Here is a 13534-nt window from a genome sequence, read left to right on the forward strand (position 1 = left end):
CTGCGTTTTCCATCTTCGCTTATCCAGTTGTCGCTTTGCAGCAGACCACCGTGGATTTTGAATATTTTGCCAGTCGAAGATTAACTCAGTCCACGGTTTTAAACAGCTCCTTTATTGAATCATCGCTTGGAGTAGTCGCGTTCAAAATCCAGTGGTGTCTCACAGTTCTTCTCACTAGCAAGTCGTAATACAGTGAATTCCGTTTATGACGTCATCACGTTATGAGATTAGTGATAATTAATTGAAAATTGTGGCCTTAATTAGCTAGCGCAGTAGATAACATATTAAACAATACACACACCCTGAACACGAATTCGTGCGAGGTATTTTGGACGGGTAGAGGAGAGAACTGGGTGGAAAACTTCGCACTCAGTGATAATCAGGCCATGGGTGTCTGAACGGGGAGCGCGAATATTTTTATTTGCGTTGTACGACAGGAGTATTTAGAACCACGTGTACGCATGTGAGGCATGCAGATAATACAGGCGGGGCGTATCATTCAAAGAACGAGAAGCCTTTTGCCAATGACTGCAAATCTGCTAAAATCCAGCTGCCATCAACAGAGATGTTGTTCACGTCAGCTTAGAGCTCATTCGTGACACTACTTGGTTACTGTTGCGTGAACCCGTGAAATCACCCGTCCGGTAATAGATGGAGGGTGCATAAATCTTTTCATGCAGCACCAGTATCAAGCACATTATTACAAATGTGTAAAACATGCGCAACGAGTAAAAGTACCAAACAATACTACACACCAAAATGTCTAATAAATTATTTATTATCTAACTTTTTTCTGCCAAGTGTTTCTGCTCATTTTTCATTAGGCGGGAAAAGTAAAGCGGTTAGAGAAGCGAAGGGCGCGCGGCTGAACGGTTAAACAGGTCATTTTTAAAGTATAAAATAACCAATTGTACAATATCGCGGGATATCTGTGATTCACTTGTGCTTTATTCGCGCCTTACTTGTACTCTACTTTGTGCAGTTGGATATAATTTTGAAATGAAGGATTTTGTTGTACAACTTAAAATGTTTAAATGAAAGACCATTCGGAGGTTGGAGGATAGCACGCACAGTTAATTTAACATTCTTTTTAATACTTCCCTAAATTTTAAATTTCATTTCAACTCCACCCAGTTAATTGAAAATCGTCCGTCTCGTGATTTTGAAATTGTTACTTTTAGTTTGATTAGTAGATGTTACCTCTTTCAGAAAATACCAAATAAACAATATTATTCAGCCCCAGGATAAGTTTACATCAATAAACAGCTTTTGTGCAGTTAAAGCCAAGTTAAATTTTAGTCGATGAAGATATATTCCATGATATAAAAATAGCCTTAACCAGTCACATCATATCAAGATATAGCATACACTTTTATTCATTACGCGGAACGTTATCCTATGGTTCGTGGCTTATATTTTGTTGTTGTTATTTTGATTATAGGGACTTGTCTCAAAACCAATTAAAGAATCTATCTTCAGAATTTTTTAGCGGAATTTACCTCCCCGACTATTATCATCTGACGCTGTAAGTAAGACTATTGAACTTTGATTTTATAATCGTTCAAAGGGACCAAAAGGAGATCAAGGTCTACAACTTACCCAGGTAAGTGTTGTGATGAAATAGGAGGAAGAAAGGGTGCATCGATGCTGAGCTGACTCTTCCCCAAACCATGAGGTGTTGCTTACAGGAATGACAGCGAAGGGGGCCGTACATGCCTGGTGAAAACCATTTACCCTTTAACTCCCATGAGTGACCAAGACAGAATTTCTCCCCACAATATCAATGCAAAACCAATCAGATGAGTGATGAGAATAAAGAAAAATATCAATTTAGGGATAATTAGTTGATCCAATATTAAATTCTCTGCTCTAACATTATAAGAATTGTATGGCTGACAGTAAGGAGAATGACAAATTTGATCTGGGAGTTAAAGGGTTAAGCGACGTAGATCTAAGTCTGCGAAATTAGAAACCATCATTTCTTTCTGTCATCAAAAAAAACAAAACAAAACAAAAAATAACTAGCGTCTTTTTCATCGTGCTACGGTAAAGGTGAGGACATCGTGAAAATTTACCCGTCATTGAGCGTGTTCCGCCAGTAAATGAGATTGTCGAAAGAAATAACGTCTTCTGAGATAAACGTTTTATAAACGTGGGCGTAAGTCATCAAACGAAATCAAGCACATGCGTAGTCACGTGTTATTTGAACAAGTTCGGTCCTTTAATTGGTCAGCTCCGTGTTATATATTGTTTGATTTCCAAATTTTTAACAGTTCATTAGTCTCTTTTGGTTCATTTTGATCCGTCTGTCATAATACAGGGCCTTTTCATTTAAAGTAACAACAGCTTTGACTATTTCGCTCAGATCTTGAAAGTTCACATCAGCTTGGTATTGCACTCTTGATTCTAGTGTTACCTTTGGCAAAATTGCAAATTTTTTCCGATATTTTTTTATCATAATTTAACTATCTCATGGCGATTGCGGCTCGTCATGTGACCCCAACTTTTGTTCCTCAATGATTTCCATAACATGCACCAGGCACTCTAGTTTGTGGAAAGTACGGTGTCACTGACAGAAATGGAGATAAACTTGCTAACTGTCTAGAAAGAATTTTTTTTCGATGTTGCCAATTGTCATGCGTCCTGTAGATAAGCCATTTGACTCAGTGACTCTTATTGTGGCGACCGGCCGTGAAGAAGTCCGGAGAACTGTGCTTTTGCAGAGCCCGATCGACTTATTGGAGGTGCGTATGTTCAGGAAAGCTTACTCACGCCTTGCATCAGCATTTTAGCATTTAGCACCTGGTCACAAAAAAAAGAAATGAATGACGTGCGAACGAACTTCGTTCTCCTGCGTGGTCGTTATCGCTGCCTTCACTTATCGTCTCTCACTTCGTAAGTGAGACCGTGAAATTTGATAACCTTCTTTACCAAGAATCCTAGTGTGAAGTGAAAGCGCCTATGATATTGTTATTCGTGGCACAATTTATGCGGACCACTGAAGCAAGTTGGAGTAGTTAATGCAGGAGAAGGATGTGAAGTGCAACAATAAGAAGCAAGAATTCAAATACCATGATGATTCGACGTAGCGCCCAGGGCGCTTATTAACTTTGGCTACTTAAAGGGAGGGTGCTTTTTAACTCGTGAATTGCGTGCATGCGCAAGAGCGAGTTATAGATACGATGTGGGGAATAGCATTCGCTCGCTCGCTCGCTCGCTCGATTGGTCGATTCCTGTAAACTTTTTTTAGATTTTAGGCTTTTGAGTGCATTTTATAGTTTTTGGCGAGCAATAAACAGACGAAATGGCGACCTTTGTTGCTAAGAATAGTGGTGGGGTGAAAAAGAAGCCAATGATAATCTTAAAAGAGTTTTTTTTTTCGTTTTAGTTTCAACAAGCGGCGCCAGCGACTGGCAGGCATGCAAGGATTCACACTGAAATAACAGAACAACCTTCGTTTTTCATAAAATTGTAATTTACAGTCCTTGAACTTGAAAACAATCCGAAGATTCATTGAAAATATCACTTACTGCGAAGCGCTCGGAGTTTACAGATGTTCAAAAGCTTTTTCTGTTATAGCGTGAGATTGAGGACAAAATTGATCATTACGTTTCGTCGCGTGTGTTTTTCCTGTGAGAAGCAACAAAAGATGCCGGCGACTGACGAAATAACAAGTTAACACGAAAATCAGTTAACACCTAAACAAACAATTTTAGCTACCGATTTTCAGTGAATTTTTAAAGAACAATTTTCTTTTAAGTTTCAAGACAATTTGAAGATTCAACATACAAACAACGTACTAAAATGCGAAAGTTACACACCAAAAAATTGATAAATAGGCCTGAAATGAAATTCTATCTTGTTATTGATCATACGTTGCCTAGCACGTGACCTAAATCTACCCAGGCGGAGATCCAAAATGACGGTGGCAGGCTTGGCTTAGTTATATCACTCAAAACTCGTTCCCGTTTGTCTCATTTGATAAAGAGGGAATCGTTAATGTTTTCATTAAGACAGTATTGCCTTGATTTTCTAATATTTACAACGAAAGACAGTAAATTTCACTTTTCACCCACATTTACTTCCAACCTTTTCTTTTGAACCAGAAACAAAAATGATAGACGTTTAAAACACATGACATCATCCACCTTGTCAAATGTAATAGCATGATCATTTCAATTGTAATGCCTTCGTATCCCAACGTTACTTTGTTTCTCTGCTACATTAGCGAACACTGAACTACTGCTCGTACTCTAGATATGACAATCAACCACAAAATTCCCTAAACCAGATAACATTAAACATAATCTAAAAAATCATGTGTCAATTCACGAGTTTGCTCACAGAGCACTTTGATTTGAAACAGGGCGCTTATTAGGGAAAGGGCATGTGTAAAAGGAAACTTTGACGTTTATCTTAAAAGGATCAAGAGAATGGAAAACAGACTTGTTGTCCTCGGATCTTTCCTGGCCAAAACAAAAGGCCGGGCAATCGCCGCAAAATTTTATGACGAGATCACTCGTTTAAAGAAAGTTTGTATTCGCATGGATATAATAGTTGAGAGACTGAGAAGAAGGTCACCGTTTTTGTAACGAGGATCTAAGAGAGCAATTAAACGAAGATCAACCACAGTTGTAATGTAACAGTTTCTAATTAACAGTGCTATCACTGAAACAAAATAGGGGCGCTTATTGGTATAGGGTGCTCATTGCAATGAGGCTGCTTGCTCAGTAGGGATGCATAATATAATAGGGAGGCTTATTAACAAAAACAAATTGGAGGGCCAGGGGCGCTTATTAGAGACGGGGCACTTATTTGAAGGAGGGCGCTAAATCGTATCATTACGATAGATGTAATTCCCGTTCATTGGCCACATAATGAAGTAAAAATACGTTATCCAAACTTAACCTACATCAGGGTTGTGCCCAAGCATAACCTGAGAGCAACTGTCGACTTTTATAGCCTCTCCGTCATGAAAACTTTCACGAGTTCGGTGTCCCATTTTACACAGACACCCAGTGCTTTTTCTAAAAGCACAAGTTTTTTAGTAAAGTACTTACTCACATACCATTGAGTTACATAATAGTAGTGCAATCGTAGTAGTAGTAACTTTTATTTAAAAATCTGTCTTAAAATCTTCAGTAAAAACAATAGCGTCCCAATCTATCTATTTACAAAATTAAATTGGTTAAAACTATCAATATACTGTTTTACAAGATTACCGAGTGAGAATCCAATGACTCAAAGACACAGTTAATTCGCTTTTTTAATTTACCTATTGATCTGATTTCTCTGACATTCTCAGGGAACGAGTTCCACAAAAAGGCACCGCTGTAACTAAAACTGCATTGTAATTTATCAGTTCGCGGCCTTGACAGTGTCATGTTACAAAAAGGGTTACACAAATCATAGTTTGTGCTTCGCTCGTTAAATAGGTCCCACAAGTACATTGGAGCTAATTCGTTTTAGGGATTTAAACATCATTGTCGCGTTTTATTACTTTCTCCTTATTTCTAGTCTGTCCCATTTAAGTATTTCGAGAAGCAGGTTTGAGCTAGTATTGTAATCGGCCTTTAAAATTGCTCTAGCTGCTCGGTTCTGTAATTTTTGTAGTTTGTTGCTCAATTGCTTACTTAAGCCGTCCCAAACGAGGCTACAGTAATCAAAGTGAGGTTAGATCAAGATGTTATAACTAATATAACAGTAGATTCGGAAATGAGAAGCGTGGTACGTCTAAGGACACCTATTGCGGAAGATACCTTTCTACAAATTTGGTCAACATGGTTAGACCAGGAAAGCCGATCGTCGATAACGACACCTAATTATTTAGCGGATCATCTTGGTCTAGTAATTTGATGCTCATATCGTCATAGTTCTCGGCAAGAATTTTCTAGAGAGAGCCAATGACTATAAACTCAGTTTTCGCTACATTTAAGCTAAGCTTATTGGCTTTTAGCCAGCAACAGAGATTCTTTAGCTCTGAACTTGTTTCTTGTTCAAGGTCAGTTAGGGTAGAACATACCAACGATGAACTTCAAAGTACTGGTCCACATTAAGCGTATTTTATTGTCATGTTCAAACTACTCAAAAGTTCGGCGAGTTAAGTGCACGAACTTATTTAAATGGAATCAATCATTAAGGGAGAAACGATTTCTTTATCTTTTAATGAGGTTTTTTCACCCTAATGTAAAACCAGGTCGTCCCCTCCTTTACCAGTTCGCCCCCAACTCATTCAACTCGTTTGTAATACTATTAAAGTTTTTGGGCGAGCGAGAAATTCTAAGGTAAGGCGAGATAACTAGTTCTTAAATTTTACTGCGCAAAATAGCACAAAACTGTGTGAGACTCGTTAGATTAAGACTGGAGTAACGTAGCGGCTTTGCATTACTCATGCCGCATAGGTCATGCATTTTTAACACGGCTAGGATTTCCATGTGAAAAAATCATCTTTCGAAAATAATATCACGACTTGGACATGAAAAAAATACGGCTACTAGAGATTTGGGGACGAACTGATAAAGATGGCGGCGAACTCGAAAAGGGTAATAAGGGCGAACTTGCAATACGGCGGGGTCACCATAATCCCTTTCCTGCAGTAAACTCAGTTTGACGCACATACAGAATGTCTCCAAGCCTTCAAACCAGCTATAAAGTTCATTTCATCGGTCTTTGCGCAGTGATCGCAGTTTATTTCAATCAAATGATTTTCTGCAGTAGTTATTTGCGTTGTTGTTTTTGTCAACATTTGGGACGTCGCTTGGGAGGCAACAACTAACAGTTAATGGAATTTCACCACCATGTCAAGCTGCAAGCTGAAAACTTCAAGAACACTTTGGAGCGCTCAGAAGTACGTTAGGGGGCTACCCCCAAATAACAGAGCTTTTTAAATAGGAGTGTGCGTCGTAATTTTTTTCACAGTGTACAAGTATACTTGAATCTAAGATAGCCTTTCAAGCTTTTTTTGGAGCATTTCAGAATTTCAACGAAGTTTTAGAAATAAAATCAATCAATACATAAACAATCAACGAGAAAATGATTGTTCTTTAAGTGTGTTCAGCCATAACATCATAGGTTATTTTTTTAAATAATTATTCAATTTCCGATTACTTTAGCTCCTAGTTTTCGAAATCCTTCCCAAGGCCTAATCCGAGCTTCGAGTCGATCGCGTACAGCGCGGCACGAAAGACAAAAGCAACACAAAGGACATCAATAAAGTGTTATTCGTGACCAATAAAAAATTCTGATGCACTTAAAATCTCATTAGTAATGTTCCTTACTGTCTTCTGTACAATTCTTGTGATGTTAGTTTGGAGGATTTGGTATTTGATCAACTAATAATCCCCTAATAAATATATATTTTTTTATTCTCAGCTTTTGAGTTCTTGATGATGTATTGATATTGTAAGGAGAAATTCCGTTCTGGTCAATCACGGGAAGTAAAGAATTAAAAAAGGGAAAGCCTAAGAAAATGTGAAAATAATCAAATTTTGGATCGTTCCGCCCAGCCATTTTGTTGCTCCGTTATCTGTTCGTATTTCCCCTGGTGTGCAGTGAAATACCGTCTCATCTTTTTCGCGCTTCGCTGTCTTAACATGGCAAAATGGCGTCACGGTAAACTACTAAAGAAAAAATAAAGTTCCGCCCGGCATCACCAAACAGCTCTATGCTAACGCTTTATTTTGGTGATTTGATGGTTATAGGGATTTTTCCAACAACCAATTAGAGGAAATATCAGAAGGAGCTTTTACAGACTTTGGAGATGCTGACTTTACACTGTAAGTAGGGATGTTCCTTTGTATGTCTAGAAAAGAACATAACATATATACTTACATACAGTGATCATGAATAGAATGAATTGAATTTTAGATTATATACCCCATAAATTTTTTCAAACAGGTACAGGACTTAAACCAATTAATTGACAACTCCTATCATTTATACAAATGGAGAACTTCAAAGTAATGTACTACAACAGGCTTGTCATCTTATCAGGGTAATTTAGCATTATCAACTGAGTTAATGACGTAAACTGGCCACTGTAAAGAGCTTAAAAACTGTCGTCTCGACCGATAGCCCTTCGTCAATCGCTCTGACGAAGGGCTGACGCTCATTCATTTGTCAACGTATCGTCCTCTTAAATAGCTCGAATATTCGGTTTATTGCTTTTTTTCGTAATTACTGCAATCTTTCACTGACGTAATAACGAAGAAATCAATCAAAGTGGCAAAGTGGCGAAAATGAAAGATTCAGAGCTGTTAAGAATTTAGATCGACGAATACCGATCACTACTTACCAGAGTGCAAAGAGCGAAAAAAAAAAAACGCTTTTAAAAAGGACAAAGAGACAAGAGAGAAGATGTTTCTAGAAATAACTCAGAGGAGGAATCTAACGTAATTAAAACGTACTTAGGGAAGGGTATGGATGATGCAAAAGATTGCCTGAAGGTCGCAGTTTTCTTAAGCGTATATTCTCAATGATGCGAGACATATCAGACGATAGAGATTTAAAAGGTTTTCTGCGTTTCATGTAACAAGTAAAAAGCAAAAATTCGTTTAAAGCTCGCGAAACACCTACTGATCCTTGATTTAATCCTCAAGGTGATTCCTTTGTGTTACATTCTACATCTTTATCGCGCATGATTTTCACACTTGAGTAGCGCGAGAAATTTAACAAAATGGGGAATATTATTTGTCGGAGAGCTCACTAATGATGTAAATCGTTATTTTCTGATAAACGAGTACGGTGCCCCACCTTTTTTAATGCCATTATTTAAATAAGAGGTATGTCTTAACCGACTTGAAAAAAATTTGGCAAAAACCTACGACCATCTTAGAAACAATTCAAATTAAATTAAAGCGAATTTCCACGGGAGCAATGACTTAGTTGCTGAATTTAGGCTCGCTTCTTTGAGCGCAAGCCGTACAGTCATTGAAATAATGAATGGAAAAACTGAAACTTACCGCATAGTACCCAACAACTGCACGACTTGGACATGCTGAGCTACTGCAAGGGTTAACAGTGTAACCATAGTCTCTCCATGGTCGTTTTATTTTTCATATTAGTTTATATACTCAAGCAAGGAATTGGGTAGCGAGTGCTTGTCTTTACGTTCGATAAATCACCCTACGGCTCTAATTTCGTTTGCACTCTCTAGACAAACGAGAAAAAACCCACTGTCTGAAAATACATGCGAAATCCAGTTACAAATGCCTATAAATTTTGGAGTAGGATTTCCTGAATTTGGTAAGTCAAGCACAAAATTGGTCAAAGATAGATAGTTTCAGCTCTAACCTACGTTCCTTTCAACTCCTGCTGCACCCTTTGTTTCAGTCACAGGAAGTTAGCACATACCACCTTTTCTCCAAGGATAAAAGGCCTCGCATCAGGCACTGAAATGACAGGGCACACGCTTCATCAGTTCTTCCATTTCGACATGCCGCCATGCTTAGTCATTCTTCTCCTCGAATTAGATAAACATTGCTTTTATCACAAACGAATGCAACAGCTGGTGTTTTTGTTGCTTTGGGGGCAATAATAAGTCAATTAAAGAAATTTGTCTGCGGAAACATGTGTTATGTTGGGTATGATTTAGTTATGTTAGCTCTTTGTACTGATTTAGGACCACGCTTCGTTAAACTTAAGTAACAAGCTCGCTCATTGATCTTGAAGATTCACCACTCTTCTATGAATATATTCGAAATAATTTTGCATTGATGGAAAGCTACATGATTTCTATCAAGAGAGAAAATAAAGCTTCTACTGAGTCTTTGTTATTAATCAGCATCACAAGATCCAGTGGGTTGAAGGTTGTCACTTGTCGTAACTTCTCCGAGTTTCCATTTCTGAGTTATTCTTGAACAATCTAGGATAAAATTGAATAGCTAAAAATTTAATTGTTATACAGTATTTTCGACCTACGATATGATATGTGCTCTGTTCTGCAATATTGAACTTCCGAGCAATCATCTGTGGTAATCTCATATTTATACCGGCCCACATGGAGTTTGAAACGTCACTGTTGTTTCACTGAGACGGCACGTCCACATGTGAAGGAATATCCTTCCTCAATACTGATCAACGAGAAGGCAGGCAGCAAAAAGTCAACTTATCGTACGCACCAACGAGCATGAGTAGTTTTATCATGATCGAATTAGAAGTGGCTGGAAAAAAAAGACTTCTTTCTTATTCTATGGAGAACTGAATCATTTAACTTTCTTGAGAATTAAAGGAAAATCTTGTAGAGAATAATTTTAAGTAACTGAAAAAGCAATTACTGTCCGACAACTTGGGAACTCAAACATTTTATATAAAATAGTGGAAAAGGCCGCTTAGTTAAATGAATTTCAATTGAAAACACAAGAAGGTGCACTATACAGAAAATTTGAACATGGTTTTTGCTGCAGTTAAATTAAAAGTCTCCTTGTCAGGGGAAAATGAAAATCCATTTTTAAATAATGGAGATAAAAGCCCAAAGGGCAAAAAAATACTTCAGCACAGTAAACAGTGAGAGATGCTCAACTCAGGCGATTTATAGTACAGCGTAAAGGTAACTTCCCTCCGAAAATAAATATTGTTACAGCGATATGACAAAGAGCGAACAGTACGTTATGGCGATTTATATATTGCCAAACAAAATATTACTCGAACCCGGTAAAGAATCTGAAGAAACACATTCACTGCTACACGGAGCTTCGAGTATTTCTTTGTGTATTGACAATATTTAGATATCCATTGGAACGAATCCGGAGAGCTTTTCAGAGTTAATGGAAAGTTGAGTTGACGACCTGAATTTAGTACGTTTTTCTAAAATATGATGGCAGTCCGATTTCTTAAAAGACGGAAATGGTGATTTCAGTTGTACTTGAATAATCTCTAGTAAATTAGATGTAAATAAATTCCTCACCCATCTTGAGCACAACCTCAGAAATAAGTTCGGGTGCAGTACGAATGTAAACTGAAAGTGACATCCATTGTAAGATTGGACCAGGTTTTAAAGGTTAGACCTCTTGACCTTTGACAAAGATTTGTAGGCTATCTATATTCGTGTTAACGTATCTCACATTTTTACTGATTTCCATTTATCTAGCTACACATTCGGACGGAAGCGATTTGAGTTTATAGATTGAAGAATCCAAACAGCCGGCAACTCCATCGTCCTTCATAATACACTTGTTTCTAAATTGCATGTGACTGATTGAGAGCCGTCCTTATCGAAATATTATTTGCAGTCCCTAACCCTAACCATAACCTTTCGGTGTTGGAAACTAGCCAAGGGCAGAGGAAAGTTTTAAAAATTAGAAAGCATAGGGTTTAATTCAATTTCCCAAAGCAAGAGTTTATAATCTGTTGCCCAAGACAAGTGTCACTTGCAATTGATTCAATGAGGGTTGATATAAACCCACTGTGGCTGACTCTACCATAAGCTGGGCGCCGAAAACATTCTAGAGAGAGAAAGGAAGGAATTTTTTACAACCATTTACCATGAAATGAAGCCATTTAACATTTTCAGAGAATGCGTTTAGGCGAAAGTTATAAAATTGAGATTTACCTTATAGTGAGCATAATTGGACACATGAAGACTTGCTTTCCAGTCCGCAGATCCAAAGATTTACTCGAGATCCAGGACTGCTTACGACGAGCAGTAAAATTAGTGAGATCTGAAAGACCTTCAAATCGTTTGACAGTTAATGATGCGCTTTTTTCACTGAAGGGTTTAGTTTCCGCCGTCTGACCGTCGATAGAAATGCCATCGCGACTCCTTACTGCAAGGCTACGGAATACGCCGAGTGTTTTGTTTCATGTGATGCCAACTATTTCATTACTGGCAAAAACCGCTGATGCCAAATATTGGCTCATTTCTGAGATGCCAGAAAAATGACAACGATTAGCCTCATTTAACTTGCTCGAGTGTCCGTGGCCACATGATGTGGTATTTGTGACTATCCAAACACTCGGTTCCGGGCTAGCAGATAGTTCAAATTACCTAAGGACTATCGCAGTTTTCTCTTAAGAGTTTGGAGATGTTTCTCTTTGTCCTATTTCTCTCATCAAATTCACAACGGGACAGTTTTTGTACCAACTTCTCGTGTTGTTTGCCGTTTTTAAGTCACTTAGTCGCGCTAAGGAAATCGAAATTAAACATTACAGTTTGGATTAGGTTTTAAAACGATCAGCCTCTGGAATCATCTGTTTTTGTCGAAAACTGCTATAATGAACTCCTTGGTTATTTCTGTAAGCACAATAGCCGAAAAACAGAATTTTTTCCTCCCAGATGACAAAATTCTTTACGACGCAGACTTCGCGGATACGTCGCACTATGGTGATGTACTGAACTCGCTAGGACCAATCAGAATCAGTTTTGCAAGTTGGGTATATTTATCCATGTATAAACATAACCCACCTACCAGAGAATAAACACAGATCAATAGACCATAGTCTGAAAAGTTTCAGTTTTTCTAAAAATTCATTATTTAATGTTTGCTAAGCATTAGATGATGTTGCCTTATTTTCTTTGTACAAAACAAAAGCTATATTGATGGGTTTGTAATCGCAATATCGAAAATGGCGAAATAAAATTTCTAACGGAGGAGGAGGTGGCTTATGAAATTGAAGATGACCCCTAATACAGTCTCAAATTTCTTATTTGCGCAGCTACGTAGAACAACCGTGGGTGAGGGGGGTGTGTTAATCCATAAATTCGGAGAAGTCTTGAATTATTGGAAAATGTCAGGAGCCCATTTTAATGGGCTCCTGAAAACATAATATTTGTATTAAAGAACTTTATCTTGACCAGTTGCATCGCGAGTTCCTATTGATTTTCAATAATAAATATTTTCTGTCAAACCAAATTAGCCAATTTTATACAAAGCACTTCCTCGAATAATCGCCTGAGCGCCTATTTCAAATTTCGGCTGAAAGGAGGGGCGCTCGTTGGAAGGAAGGTGCTTTTTAAGAAACTATTAACCTGTACTGATTCCGCTGAAGTTGAAGGTTAAAGAGTTATAGATAAAGTGGCAATAGAAACAGGTTTTCTTGGTATCTGAGACGGTGAGGAAGGAGGGGAGAGGGGGGCGGTAATTTATTCGAGGGGCGCTTAAAACGTAATAAAACAAGACCTTCTTTCGGTAGGAGTCATATGAAGTTATAAGCTTTATCTAACAGCGCAGTTCTAATATTTTATGTAATGATTTCTTGTTCACAGGGACTTATCCCATAATCAGTTAAAGGATTTACCCTCAGGAGTTTTCAGAGGGCTTCGGTGGCTCAGAAGACTGTAAGTACCAACCAACATAAATCCTTATTTACAGCTGTAACATCCACACGACCGAAAAAGTCTCACGCAGATATAATCTACTTGTTACTGAAAAATACATAATCGGTGGAGAAAAAAAGTTTGTGGCTGGCGATAAAACTCCTTCTAATTGTTCCCCTCCCCCCCTCTCCCCGCCTTTCCTTACAAACCTCACCACCTACCAAACGAGGACTAAAAGCACTGGCATCATAATCAAACTCGACTCTGTATCGAGGGTGGGTA

At 38.1% G+C, this 13534-nt stretch overlaps 1 pseudogene; it reads left to right on the forward strand.

The window, feature by feature from the left end:
- Positions 1-2636: 2636 nt before the first annotated feature.
- Positions 2637-13534, forward strand: part of LOC149050799 (uncharacterized) — a 14603-nt pseudogene continuing 3705 nt past the window's right edge.

Source organism: Pocillopora damicornis, chromosome 2 (assembly GCF_964200805.1).
Source record: "Pocillopora damicornis chromosome 2, jaPocDami1.2, whole genome shotgun sequence".
NCBI classification, from domain to species: Eukaryota; Metazoa; Cnidaria; class Anthozoa; order Scleractinia; family Pocilloporidae; genus Pocillopora; species Pocillopora damicornis.